The following is a 14049-nucleotide window of genomic DNA, read 5'->3' on the forward strand; positions in this document are numbered from 1 at the left end:
GATATGTGCTTGGTTTTCTATTAGCAAGACGCATGTATGTCGCACGGGCGGCTGGGGTCATTGCTAGTAGGGGATCAAGGGTATGTATGGCTAGTAGGGGGGTACAAATTTTTTTTTTTATATTTTGTTATAAATGAACGTGTGTTTATGTATCGAGTTTTTGGTTGTTTGTAAGGAGTTCGGGGATAACTCCTTGCAATCTTAGAACTAACATGGATGTTAGGATCAGGTGATCGGGATCGGTGTTGTGCTCCTTGAACAGGTGTATTGTCATGTTAGTGGAATAGCACCCAATGACAAAGGCCTTTAGGCTCTGCCAAGTAAGTGGATAAGACCCCATTGGCAGACCCACAAGAACTCTTAGCCATAGATCAATGTCTCGCTGAGGCTCTTGAGGCGAAGCAGACTCCTAGGCAGTAGCCGCGAAGTCTTCAGCCTAATAAGGTAGGAACCAAGGTTTATTAATACCTACAACATATGTTGATTACCTGTCTATTTCAGTAGTTAGCTGTCTCTTACCCACCACCAATGGGTGCTAATCAGCTAAGTATATATCTGGCAGGGAAGTTGAATGTATAAAAATGATATTGTCATGATACAATAAAGTTTTATACATACTTACCTGACAGATATATACGATTAATGGCCCACCCAGCCTCCCCGCAGGAGACAGGTGGAAGAGAAGAATTCTGATTAGAAAACGGGAATGGTTCCTAGTCCTGCCACCCAGGGCAGGGCGGTAGATCACCTGACCTACTGGTAGCGTGTGCCGCGAAATTTGAAATTCTGTCGGGGACGACGGAGTCTATAGCTAAGTATATATCTGTCAGGTAAGTATGCATAAAACTTTATTGTATCATGACAATATCATATTGTTATGATACAATAAAGTTTTACACATACTTACCTGGCAGATATATACAATTAATCGCCCACCCAACCTCCCCTCAGGAGACAAGTGGAAGAGAAAATCTGATAGAAAACAGGAATGGTTCCTATTCCTGCCACCCAGCGGCAGGCAGGTAGATCACCTGACCTACCTGTAGCACGTGCCGCGAAATTCGAATTTCTGTCGGGAAGACGGAGTCAATAGCTATGAATATATCTGCCATTTAAGTATGTATAAAACTTTATTGTATCATAAGAATATCATTTTTCCTAACTATTCACACCTGCAGTCCTTTATATTACTCTTATACCCCCTCATGTCACCCCTTAATCTGAAACCTGGGCTGAAAGGCAATCTGGAATGTTTACATCTGGGGTGGCAGGTATTCCTGCCTACCAGATGCTAGTTACTGCCCAGCCACCTTGTTCAAGAGGTTAACGGCTGTTTCGCTGTTTCCACCTTTGCTGAAAGTAATTCCTAATGTAAAAGACCTTAGGTTTGTATAGCTAGGAAAAATACAATTTACTTTTAAAGATTGTGATTTTAGGTAAATAGATAGTTATCATTGGCCCAAGGGTATCAGATTCCTTTCTTAATATTACAGAAATTGTGCCAATTCCATCATAGGCTGCTTAGGCTAGGCCATACGAGAGACATCCCAACCTATCCTAACTGGCAGTGACCCTTGTCGGCGTATGTTGAGTATTATCACCTTTGTCTGCAGAGGAGAGGGTCCCCTGCTCACCTCACGGAGCACCAGATTGGATATGATTGCCACTGTATCCTAGGCTATGCTACCCTATATAGCCTAGGTAAGGCAATGTTTGTGGAAGAGTTGCACACATCATTGTATGTGGGTAAATTTGAGAACATGTTGAGGAGGAAGCTCTAACAATGCCCTTGAGGAGATGCTTCAGTCCTTGTTTTTGACAGTTCGTGAAGTTACTCGGGGCAACAGATTTTATGTAGCCCTTGGTCAGTCATTTATTGCTAATATTGAGGCTGGGGGAATTACAAGACTCTTCTTCGCTGCTGACATGTCCTGAATTTCAGGTGTATTGATTTATTTTCTATTCCATTATATTTATGTATTCGCCACATTTTTCTGTAACATTTATCTCTCTCCAGGTTGATTTCCCTTTTGGAGCCCTAGTGGGTTGATTAAAGTCTGTTGTCTCTAATGTAAGTGTTTCAGCCAAAGGTTGGATGGAAAGGGAAAGGAAAAATACTATTCCTTCAGCAGCCCTGGTATCAAAGCACATTCTTTCATTTTTTTGACCAAATGACTTTGAGAAATGTTTCTCTTTCGCTCTCCATATGACAGACTTCTTGTTGACTACAGTACTCTACTTTTATCCATTATAGGAAGGAGATACAGTCAGTTCAGTTGGACTGTTCATTTGTCCTTGAAGATGGTCTGAAATAGAAAGAGAATTAAACAGGTTTAAAGGAGACCTGTGTCATATAAAATGATATTGTCATGATACAATAAAGTTTTATACATACTTACCTGACAGATACATACTTAGCTATAGACTCCGTCGTCCCCGACAGAAATTCAAATTTCGTGGCACACGCTACCGGTAGGTCAGGTGATCTACCCCCCTGCCCTGGGTGGCAGGACTAGGAACCATTCCCATTTTCTAATCAGATTTCTTCTCTTCCACCTGTCTCCTGCGGGGAGGCTGGGTGGGCCATTAATCGTATATATCTGTCAGGTAAGTATGTATAAAACTTAATTGTATCATGACAATATCATTTTTATACATTCAACTTCCCTGCCAGATATATACTTAGCTGATTAGCACCTATTGGTGGTGGGCAAGAGACAGCTAACTACTGAAATACAGGTAAACAACACATGTTGTAGGTATTAATAAACCTTGGTTCCTACCTGATTAGGCTGAAGACTTCGTGGCTACTGCCTAGGAGTCTGCTTCGCCTCAAGAGCCTCAGCGAGATATTGATCTATGGCTAAGAGTTCTTGTGGGTCTGCCAATGGGGTCTTATCCACTTACTCGGCAGAGCCTAAATGCCTTTGTCATTGGGTGCTATTCCACTAACATGACAATACACCTTGTTCAAGGAGCACAACACCGATCCCGATCACCTGATCCTAACATTCATGTTAGTTCTAAGATTGCAAGGAGTTATCCCCGAACTCCTTACAAACAACCAAAAACACGAAACATAAATACACATTCATTTATAACAAAACATAAAAAAAAAAATTGTACCCCCCTACTAGCCATACATACCCCTGATCCCCTACCAGCAATGACACCAGTCGCCCGTGCGACATCAGTACGCTTGCTAATAGGAAACCAAGCACATATCTGACAAGAGGGTTTATGTACATTCAAGATAAAATATTTTAAGGATCAGTCTTTGCTCCAAGACCCAGAACTGTATCTGCTGATACAAATGGACCGAGAGAGAAGCATTTCTCATAGGTCACTTTCACATCCTTCAGGTAATGAGACGCAAACACTGAATTGCATCTCATATGTATCCTTCCGTTCCTCAATGATATTCCTGAGAGACATATTCTTTTGAAACGCCAGGGACGTTGCTACTGCCCTTACCTCATGGGTCTTAACCTTTAGAAGACCGAAGGATTCATCCGGGCAGTTCTTGTGTGCATCAGAAATCACGCTTCTCACAAAGAAGGCCAAGGCGTTTTTAGACATGAGTCTTTTGGGGTTCTTCACAGCACACCAAAGACCTTGTTGACATCCTCATCTGTTTCTTTTCTCTAAATAAAATTTAAGAGCTCTAACTGGACAGAGACCTCTCTGTCTCTCTGCCTACGAGGTTAGATAGGCCTTTTACCTCAAAGCTTCTGGGCCAAGGTTTTGATGGGTTCTCGTTTTTCGCCAGAAACAATGTCTGGAACGAACAGATAGCCGCATCTCCTTTGAATCCCACTGTGGAGTCCAGAGCGTGCAATTTGCTTGTCCTCTTGGCCGTCGCGAGAGACAACAGGAATAAACATTTCCTAGTGACGTCGCGGAAGGAAGCCAGATGTAGAGGCTCGAATTTATCTGAGGCAAGGAATTTCAGGACCACGTCCAGATTCCAACTAGGTGTTCTAGGAGATGCTGATTTCGAAGTTTCAAAGGACCGAATCAAATCATGTAGATCCTTGTTCTCTGCAATCTCTAGCCTCGATTCCTGAATACTGAAGACAGCAATACTTCTGTATCCTTTGATTGTAGAGAACACAGAAAGGTGCGATTCCTCTCTCAGAAAAAGGAGGAAATCGGCAATGTTAACTATAGAGGTACTGGAGGAGGACAGCTTCTTATTCTTACACCGCACCACCTCCTAAGACTTCCCACTTCGATTGGTATAACTCTTCTCGTCGAAGATCTGCGGGCTCGAGCGATAGCGCCTGCAGCCTTGCAATAAAATCCCCTCGCTCTGACAAGTCTTTCGATAGTCGAAAGGCAGTCAGAGCGAGACGGGGAGGTTGTGATGAAACCTCTCAAAGTGGGTTGTTGTCTGAGTAGATCTGTTCTGCTTGGCAGAGATCTGGGGAAGTCCACTATCCACTCCAGTACCTCCGTGAACCATTCTTGGGCTGGCCAAAATGGGGCTATGAGGGTCAACTTCGTGCCCTTTGAAGCTACGAATTTCCTGAGTACTTCCCCCAGGATCTTGAATGGGGGAAAGGCGTAGGCGTCTAGGCCCGACCAATCCAGGAGAAACACGTCTATTGCAAAGGCTCTTGGATCCTCCACTAGAGAGCAAAAGATCTCTACTCTTTTGGAGAGGAACGTAGCAAACAGGTATATGTGAGGCCTCCCCCACAGGGACCACAGACTTCGGCACACTTCTGTGTGTAGAGTCCACTCTGTGGGAAGGACCTGATTCCTCCTGCTTAGCCTGTCTGCTCTCACATTCCTTACCCCTTGCACAAATCTTGTGGGAGGGAGTTTATACCTCTTTCCTCTGTCCAGGTTAATAGGTCTTTTGTTAGTTGATAGAGGGAGAATGAATGAGTCCCTCCTTGCTTGCGTATGTAAGCCAGAGCCGTGGTGTTGTCTGAGTTTATCTGAATCACCCCGCCTCTGACTACCTCCTCGAAGAATCTTAAGGCCATGGTGTATGGCTACTAGCTCTTTGCAATTGATGTGCCAGGACACCTGTTCCTTTGTCCAGGTGCCTGACACCTCCCTTGCTCCTAGCGTCGCTCCCCATCACGACTCCGAAGCGTCGGAAAATAACACTTGGCTGGGGTTCTGCAGGGCAAGTGACATGCCTTCGTTCTTCTGTAGAGGAAGGATCCACCACTTTAAGTGATTTTTTATCTCTTATGGAATCGGGAAAGTGTCTGAGAGTTGTCCCGTCTTCCAAACTAACCCACACCTCTTTCAGGAAAAACTGAAGAGGGCGAAAAGTGAAGCCTCCCCAGAGAGAACTTTTCTAGCGAGGACAGAGTCCCTAAAAGGCTCAGATAATCCCTCGCTGAACTGCTCTCTCTCTCTAAGAAGCTCGAGATTCTTGACAAACCTCGAGTGATTCTCTCTTGCGAAGGAAATACCCGAAAACCCCGAGAATCCATCTGAATCCCCAGCCCATAGACCAAGATTCTGGCTGGGGATCAGTTGCGACTTCTCGAGGTTCACAAGTAATCCCAGAGATTCTACCATATTTCTTGTTATCAACCAGGTCCTCCAAGCACTGATTCTCCGACTTGGCCCTGATCAGCCAGTCATCTAAGTAGAGGGAGATGTTTATTCCCTCTAGGTGAAGCCATCTCGCTACATTCGCCATCAGGTTGGTGAAGACCTGTGGAGCTGTAGACAGGCCGAAACACAGAGCCCTGAACTGAAAAATCTTGCCTCCTATCATGAATCGAAGATATTTCTTTGACGAGTGGTGAATGGGAACGTGGAAATATGCATCTTGTAAGTCCAGAGAGACCATCCAATCTCCTGGACGAAGTGCTGACATTACTGAGGCGGACGTTTCCATACGGAACTTCTTTTTCTGAACAAAGCGGTTCAGAGCGCTTACGTCCAGTACTGGTCTCCACCCCCCAGTGCCTTTGGTACTAGAAATAGGCGATTGTAAAATCCGGGGCGGGGAGAGTGGATCCTGTACAAGTTCGATGGCCTCTTTTCCTTTTCCCACATTTGCTCCACCATTTGAAGGAGAGTATTTCTCATTACAGGGTCTCTGTACCTCGCTGACAGTTCCCGAGGAGTAGAGGTTAGGGGAGGACTGTCCTTGAAGGGGATTATGTATCCTTTCTTTAGGACTGAAACTGACCAAGAGTCGGCTCCCCTTTTTGCCCAGGCTCCTGCAAAGTTCAGGAGTCTGGCGCCTACTGGTGCTTGGAGGATCATCAAGTCACTTTCCTTTCTTGAATGGCCTGAAGGAAGACCTTCCTCTCTTATCAGAGCTCTTCTTTCTGGAAGGGGGACGAGCTGTTGCACCTCCACGAAAGGGCTGCTGAGGAGGACGAGAGTCCTTCTTACTCGTCGACACTACAGGGTGACGCTTCTTAGAAGTCTGAACAAGGAGGTCTTGTGTCGCCTTCTCAGTTAGCAAGCGAGATATATCTCTCACCAGCTGAGAAGGAAACAAATGGTCTGACAGAGGGGCGAACAATAACGCTGTCCTCTGGCTAGGAGAAACAGCTTTAGAGAAAAGGGATCCATAAACTGATCTCTTTTTCAGAAGACCAGCTCCAGATAGGGAAGCAACTTCTCCCGAACCGTCTTGTACTGCCTTGTCCATGCAAGACAGGATGCTATGGAGAATTTCTGGGTTTTTAAGAAATTCCGGGTCCTTAGACTTATTAGCCAGAACTCCGAGAGGCCAATCCAGAAAATTGAACACTTCTAAAATGATGAAAAGTCCTTTAAGAAAGTGGTTCAATTCTGAAATGCTCCATGTAGATCTGACCGAGACCAAAGAGTGTCGTCTGGAGGCATCAACCAGATTAGCAAAGTCAGCGTCTGCCGATGCAGGAAGAGAAAGACCCATAGTCTCTCCTGTCCTGTACCAAATACCTCTCTTTCCAAGGAGTTTGGAAGGAGGCATGCAGAATACTGTCTTTCCCAACTCTTTCTTAGTGCCCATCCAAGAATCCAAAGATTGGAGGGCGTTTTTCATTGAAATTGCTGGTTTCATTTTCAGGAAGGCCGAGGATTTCACAGTAGCCGTACTCGAAAAGAGAGAACGAGGAGAAGGAGGAGCGGCTGGACTAAGAGAGTCTCCAAACTCTTGCAGTAATAAGGAGGCTAAAGTCTTGTAATTCGAGAGTCCCTCATTTGTAGGAAGCTCGTCATCAGACAACTCATCCAAACCCCGATCCGAAGAAGGAGAAAGTTCTCGTTTGGAGGAAGAGTCTTTCCAAGACCTTCTACGATCCGAAGGAGAGGTGCTTCTGTCTGGAGAAGAGTCATCGATTCCAGATACGAGTCTATTCGGATCTTGCCTTATGGAAGAATTCCGACTCCTGCCTCCTGGCTCTTGACTCTTGACTAACCTGCCTCCTGACTCCCTGACTCCTGCCTCCTGACTCCTGACTCCTGCCTCCTTGACTCCTGACTCCTGCCCCCTGCCTCCTGGCTCCTGCCCCCTCCTGCCTTGGGTGACTCCTCACTCCTGGCTCTTGGCTCCTGCCTCCTGGGAGACTCCTCGCTCCTGGCTCTTGGCTCCTGCCTCCTGGGTGACTCTTCACTCCTGGCTGGCGCCAGACGCCTGATCGGCTCCTCGCAACTGATAAGAGTCTTGCGCTTGGATGACTCCTTACGTTTGGTTGACTCCCTTGCTTTGTTCTAGGAGCCTTACATTTCTATTAGGGAGCGTCGATCCTGGCGGCAGGTACCTCCACACGTCTGGAGGACCTCTTGATGGGAAGGCTCCTTTGAAAGCACTCCTACCAAAGACGATATCTGTTCCTGCATGGAAACTAGAAATCTTTTAGTAACCTCCTCTTTATCCTCTTCGGGAGGAGGAGAAGGAGGAGGGGAGGAGTCCATGGGCTCCACCTCCTGACTCCTTCTAACTACGGGAGACAATATGGCTCTTTTTGCCCTCTTAACCTCCGAAGGAGACTCCTCAGGGAAGCGTTCCGGGCTCGAGTCAATAGTCGGTGCTTTCCAACTCCTCTTCAGTGGTCGTGAGCGATCCGAATCCCTCCAATCACGTCTAGGAGACGAAGACCCCGACGATGAAAAACACTCACACAGGACGCTTTTGCAATAGCGATCCCTGGCAGTCTGGGGTGTCACAGAAACTGCCCAAGGGACACCTGATCGGTGGGGATTCTCCACAACCTCCTTACTGTTTTTGACATTCATTCTCCTCTGGGCATGTGAGCTTGGAAGAGGTCTAGACCTGGGGAGCGTTGTGGAGCCGACCAGATGCCCCTCCACTACACTGGGACACTCACATCATTGTCCACTGTAATATCACTAGCCTTACCTTGCAGAGCAGCCATTTTGTTTTCCATGATCTTGAAGGCTGCTTTTAGATCCCCAAGTTCTTTTGCCGAATCTACAGGATCTGCGATAGGTGAAGAGGCTGAAAAGGAAGGAGAAGTAGCAATTCTTACAATTAGGGAAGATCCCAAACTAGGAACTAGTTCATTCGATTTAGAACTACTCAAACTTCTAGAAGAAGCTTTCCTCACTCTCTCTCTCTCTAACTTCTTCAAATAAGTAGTTAGATTCTTCCATTCTCTCACTCCAAAATTCTCACATTCCTTGCAAGGTATTAGTGAAAGAAACCATTCATACTCCCTGCCAAACCCTTGCATACGGTGTGAGGGTCTACCGAAGCTTTCGGCAACCTCACCTTACAGCCTACATTCACACAAAGTCTCACAACCATTCCAGCGTCAGACATTTTTAAGAAAAATCCAAAGCAAGTCCACAAAACAGTCCACAAAAGCGTATGCCAATCCAACAATCCAGATACGTCACCAAAAGTCGGTCAAGAAGATCAATTGCCGTTGAAAAAAGAAAATCCAGTCAAGAGGAACCAACAACAATGTTGATGGTCCGGGCGACAGAAGAAATCTGAATAGAAAACGGGAATGGTTCCTAGTCCTGCCACCCAGGGCAGGGCGGTAGATCACCTGACCTACCGGTAGCGTGTGCCGCGAAATTTGAAATTCTGTCGGGGACGACGGAGTCTATAGCTAAGTATATATCTGGCAGGGAAGTTGAATGTATAAAAATATCAATTATTTTACTTCAACAGCCTGAGTAAGGCTTGAATTGGGGACTTAGGGATATACAGTTTACCTGCATAGTCCTTAGGACATTTTATATTGATTGTTACTGAGGAAACCATTAAAGCCTGTATACTAATGTAGGCCTAGTACATTTCCTGTATATTTATAATTACCAGTTTCTTTATCTTGCAGATAAGTCATGACACACCAAATGCTGATGTATACTTGGTCAGAGGTCCTAGGAAAGTAAAGCTGAAATAATTGATCATCAAGAAGGAAGTGTATTTCTTGGTCATGTTGGGAATGTGTTAGAACCGCTGTCCATTTTATTTTTATGTAAGTATTTCAAAGATTGTTTTATGTATAAACTTTCCAAGTAGTTACATAGCTATAGTTTCTATCTGTCAGCAGGTAGAATTTTCCATTGTTCCTACACATGCAAACCCTCGGTCCTTTATATAAGGAGGAATTACTTTCAGTGTAGACTGGAAATCGGTCATAGAAGATTAACAAGGTAGTTAGGCAGTAACTGCTTGTCCGATAGTCGGGAGTCCCGCCTGACTGGATGTAAACATTCCACTTTGCTTTCGGCCGCCGTGGTGAACAGACATGCTTTCGCTCTCTCCCCCATTGTCGTCATTAGAAGATTTTTCTTTCTTTAGTGAGATTTTTCCTTGTTGTTTTATGTGATTTGTTAGTCTTGTTTCTTTTTGTTTGTGAAAACATGTAAAACCAGGAGTCGCATAAGCCCAATCGCCCCCTATTTTCTCAGTGCGTTTGTTCTGGTGGGGAGGGTGGGCGAAAGTGTGGTAGCTTCCGCTCTAAATTGGAGAATGATCCTCATGCCTTTTGCATGAAGTGTCGATGGTGTGAATGTAATACAGACAATACCTGTGATACTTGTGCCTCCTGGTCGGCAGAGCAGTGGGGAAGGCATGAGGGAAGGAAGCAATCTCGGGGGAAGTCTTCCAAGGCTTCATCAGAGGAATATACACCTCTGACGACTCCGTTGGTGGTCAATCCTTCGTTGTCCTTGTAGGGATGGGTGGGTGGGTGAGTGTCTCCCTCCATTTCTTCAGTTGATTCATCAAGAGTAGAAGAGAGGGGAGGAGAACTTCCAACTTGGAGTTGTACTCAAAGGCCTTTGCTCGCTCCAGGGGGATCTATCCCCCCTCGAGGCAAGTAGGGATTCCTTCTACTAACCTGACTTTTGCTCCCTTAGATGTGGCAGCCTCCACAGTTGGGAACTTGCAGTAGGCTTGACTGAAGTTGGGTCTGCCTGGTATTCCTTCATTCCGGGTGCTGATTAATCATTTCTCGTCTGTCCCAGTGACTCATGGTGCTGCTGCAGGGACGACAATGACCTTATCTGTACCTGGGTATGTGGCACCTCATCTTGTCTACATGCAACATGTGACCACTGTAACACCTTTGGTGGTATCATCCGTGCCACATCCTTCGAGATTGGCACTGTTCCTGCCCCCTCCTCCTCCAGGTTATGCGGTCTTGTCTTCTCTGGCAACTTACAAGCATCATCTCAGTTGTAACATCCCCCTTGGACCTCCCTCCTGTAGCCTTCAAGACTGCCCCTGCTGCTGTACCAGTCCCTGATCGTACGAGAGCTGCTGTGGTGTCAGCGTCTTCTGTTGCAGCTGTTCTGGAGCCTGCTACTTCGGCAGCCACTCCAGTGGCACCTTAGATGGGGGATCTGACTTCTGTGCTTAGGAAGCTGATGAAGAAGTTTAAGAAGTACAAGGTGTCGTCGTCTTCCTTGTCATTTTCCTTTGCTGCCTCCTCCCCTTCATCTTCCGAGGCTCCCTTGCCGAGGAAGAAGGCTGTCTCTCTTCCCCCTAAGAAGTCTCATTCTGGGACTTCGAAGGGTCTATCTCACTGTTCTTGGGAGACAGATAGGCCTTCCTTTGGGAATGGGAACTGACTTGTCGCCCCCAGGGGCGGCGAGCAAGTTGGGGACAGTAGGAGTTCAAGCTTCGGCTCTTTCTTCTACACCTTGTCTTAGGACTAGTACTGTCTTGAGTTCTTGTTTGCGATTTTCCTCGAGTGCTCGCAAGTCTACCGATGAGAGTGCTCTTCTAGTTCTGCAATTCACTCACCACCGTGTGTTGGTTATCGATCACCACCAGCTCTTTCTGTTAGTTCTGCTAGAAGGGCGAGCGGGAGTGTCCGATCTTTGCCAACTGTCCCTTCAACTTCCTCGGGATACAATGGGAGGGGTAAGGTGACCTGGGGGAACCCTGGGGGTGGATCTCCCCAGGGTTTGGCCAGGAGAGTTTACATTCCCGGCATGGTCTTAGGACCCAAGAGGTTGTATGCTCGAATGGATTGGAAAGGTCATGGGGGTCTGTTGAGGCTCTTCCTTCTGAAGGAAGAGGGTCGAGGAAAGGACACATCCTAGAAGGACTTGATGCTCCTTCCCCTCAGGATGTGGTCACTCCCAAGATTCAGATGATATTTGCAGAGGTCATCACACTGATTTGTCAGCACAGTGACCTAGGGGATTGGTCCACAGTAGCATCCTTTGAACACCCTTCACAGTTGTAGTCGTTCTGGGGTCCTAAGAAGGAACCCAGGGCTTCGGTGGGTTTCCTCATATGAAGTTGTGTTGGACCAGGTGAACAGTCTTGTTGCAAGGCAAGAGAATTCGCTTATGGCCAATAGATGGGAAAAGTTGTTTCCCCTTCCTCTACCTCGAGAGGGGTGTTTCTTTTCACCCTCAGATAACCCTTTGCCGACTAAACAGGTGGAGTCGGAGCTAGTTCATCTTACTCCTGGTTTGCCACTGCAGCATCCTCTAGCTGAGAACCTTTGGTTTACGCAACAAGAGGCAGCGGGCTTGGAAGCTACCACTGTGGCAGCTTTCCAAGCAGTCTCCTGGCTGGATCTGTGGTTCCTCACAGTATCCAAAGTTGCTGCTTCCTCAGGACCAATAGTTCCTGGAGAAGACTTGGTTTTTTGGGAGGCTTTGGCAGTCTGGAGGTAGGGCTATTTCCTACCTGGCCCACCAGACAACAAACCTGTGGGCCAACCTGGTGCTTATGAGGAGGGACGCTGTCCTGAATCATGTCACCAGGTCTGCAGGGCCAGAGTCGGCACTGGTGTTGAGGACTGGATTGTTCCCGGGTTCCTCCTCTCTTCCCTAGAGAGATGGTGGACGCAAAGGGCTGAAAACAACAATTGAATTGTCCACCAGGCAGTTGCAAAGACTTCAGGGCCATCTTGAGCAACTATGGCTAGGCCCTTGAGCCAAGCTAGCTCTTACTCTGCCTCCAAGAACACTCCTCCTTTGAAGGGGGTGCAAGGAAAGACCCAGCCTTCTTCTTTCTCCTCAAAAGGGGCGCATCCACATTTGTTTCAGTCCTCCTTCCCCAGGAGGAAGGGAGGTAAGAGAAAGAGAGGGAAACGCTAGGGACAGTGTTCCCCTCAGCTGCTGCCATGGGGGTGGGGGGATGCCTGGCAAGCCATGGCAACACGGCAGCTCTGTGGAGCTGGGACCTGGGTAGTAGATGTCCTTTTGGAGGGACATCTCCCCTTCGAGTCGAAGCCACCCCTCACCGAAGCTCTGGTCTGTCTGCAGACTTACATCTCTGGTTCTGCCAAGGATCTGGCACTGAAAGAAGAAGTGCAAGCAATGCTGAGAAAGAGAGCAGTGGAAGTCATATGAGTTTTGTCACCAGGGTTCTACAGCCAAGTCTTCCTGGTAAAGAAGGCTACTGGGTCCTGGAGACCGGTGATAGATCTCTCTCCTTTAATAAGACTCGTTCACCAGACTCGGTTCATGATGGACATAGCACGTTCAGTGCTCGCCTTGACCAGGAAGAAAGTTTTCATGCTTTTGGTGGATCTGAAGGATGTGTACTTCCAGCTACCCATCCATCAGTCCTCCAGGAAGTACCTTCGCTTTACCCTCGGGGGGTACTGTGTTACAATTCAGGGCACTTTGTTTCGGACTCTTGACCGCCCCTAAGATCATGAGTGTTCACTTTGGTTTCAACTTGGACCCATTCGGTCAGGATACATCTGTTGAGGTATCTTGATGACTGGCTAGTCCTAGTGAGCTCACTTTCGCAGTTGCTACAGGACAGAGATCAGCTCCTCGACTTTTGTCACGATCTCGGGATTGTGATAAATTTTGAGAAGTCAGATCTCATTCCCAAGCAAAGGATAAAGTATCTGGGCATGCTGATTGATATGGCAGCAGCACGAGTCTTCCTCACAAACTCGATGATCAGCAAGTTCAGGAAGGCAGCTCAACTGTTTCTCTCTCGGCAGGAACAGCCAGCTCAGCTAAGGCAAGTCATGATCGATCACCTGTCATCTCTAGAGAAGTTAATCCCTCATGGGCATCTTCACCTGCAGTTTCTTCAGTGGAGACTAAAGGAGTGTTGGTACAGGCTTGGGATCCTCAATCCTTCCTCATCCATCTAATGTTGGAAATGAGGAAGGATTTAGCTTGGTGGCTAGATGACAGGAACCTCTTAATAGAAGTGGGGTTGCACACTCCCCCTCCTGACATGCTTCTGTTCTCAGATGCATCAACCAAGGGTTGGGGCGCATACCTGGAGGAGTTGCTGGCTGCAGGAGTGTAGGACCGACACAGCAAGCACCTTCACATCAATATTCTGGAATTCAAGGTGGCCTTTCTTGCCCTCCAAGAGTTTCGGGATCGGGTGATAAAACACTCATGGTCTTGATGAGCAACACCACCATGATAATGGTCCCGCCACTCAGATGTGGTGGAAAGGTTCTTCGACCTATGGTGGTGTCCAGTGGTAGACCTGTTTGTCAGCTGGCTCAACAGAAAACTTCTGGGTTTTTTTCCGTACTGCTGGACCCATGGGCAGCTGCAGAGGACACGTTCCAACATCCATGGGACAATCTCGATGTCTACGCCTTTCCCCCTTCTGCCTGATTCGCAAAGTGATCAGCTAATCACCAAGAATCTTTG

At 47.0% G+C, this 14049-nt stretch overlaps 1 protein-coding gene across 2 annotated transcripts in view; it reads left to right on the forward strand.

The window, feature by feature from the left end:
* Nucleotides 1-14049, forward strand: part of LOC135206290 (zinc finger protein 501-like) — a 116632-nt gene that overhangs the window by 63977 nt on the left and 38606 nt on the right. For both annotated transcript variants that reach the window (XM_064237712.1, XM_064237710.1), the window contains exon 2: nucleotides 9279-9422. The gene's annotated coding sequence lies outside the window, so the exon portion shown is untranslated. The remainder of the gene's footprint in view (nucleotides 1-9278; nucleotides 9423-14049) is intronic.

The sequence above is a fragment of the Macrobrachium nipponense genome, chromosome 29 (assembly GCF_015104395.2).
Source record: "Macrobrachium nipponense isolate FS-2020 chromosome 29, ASM1510439v2, whole genome shotgun sequence".
Lineage (NCBI taxonomy): Eukaryota > Metazoa > Arthropoda > Malacostraca > Decapoda > Palaemonidae > Macrobrachium > Macrobrachium nipponense.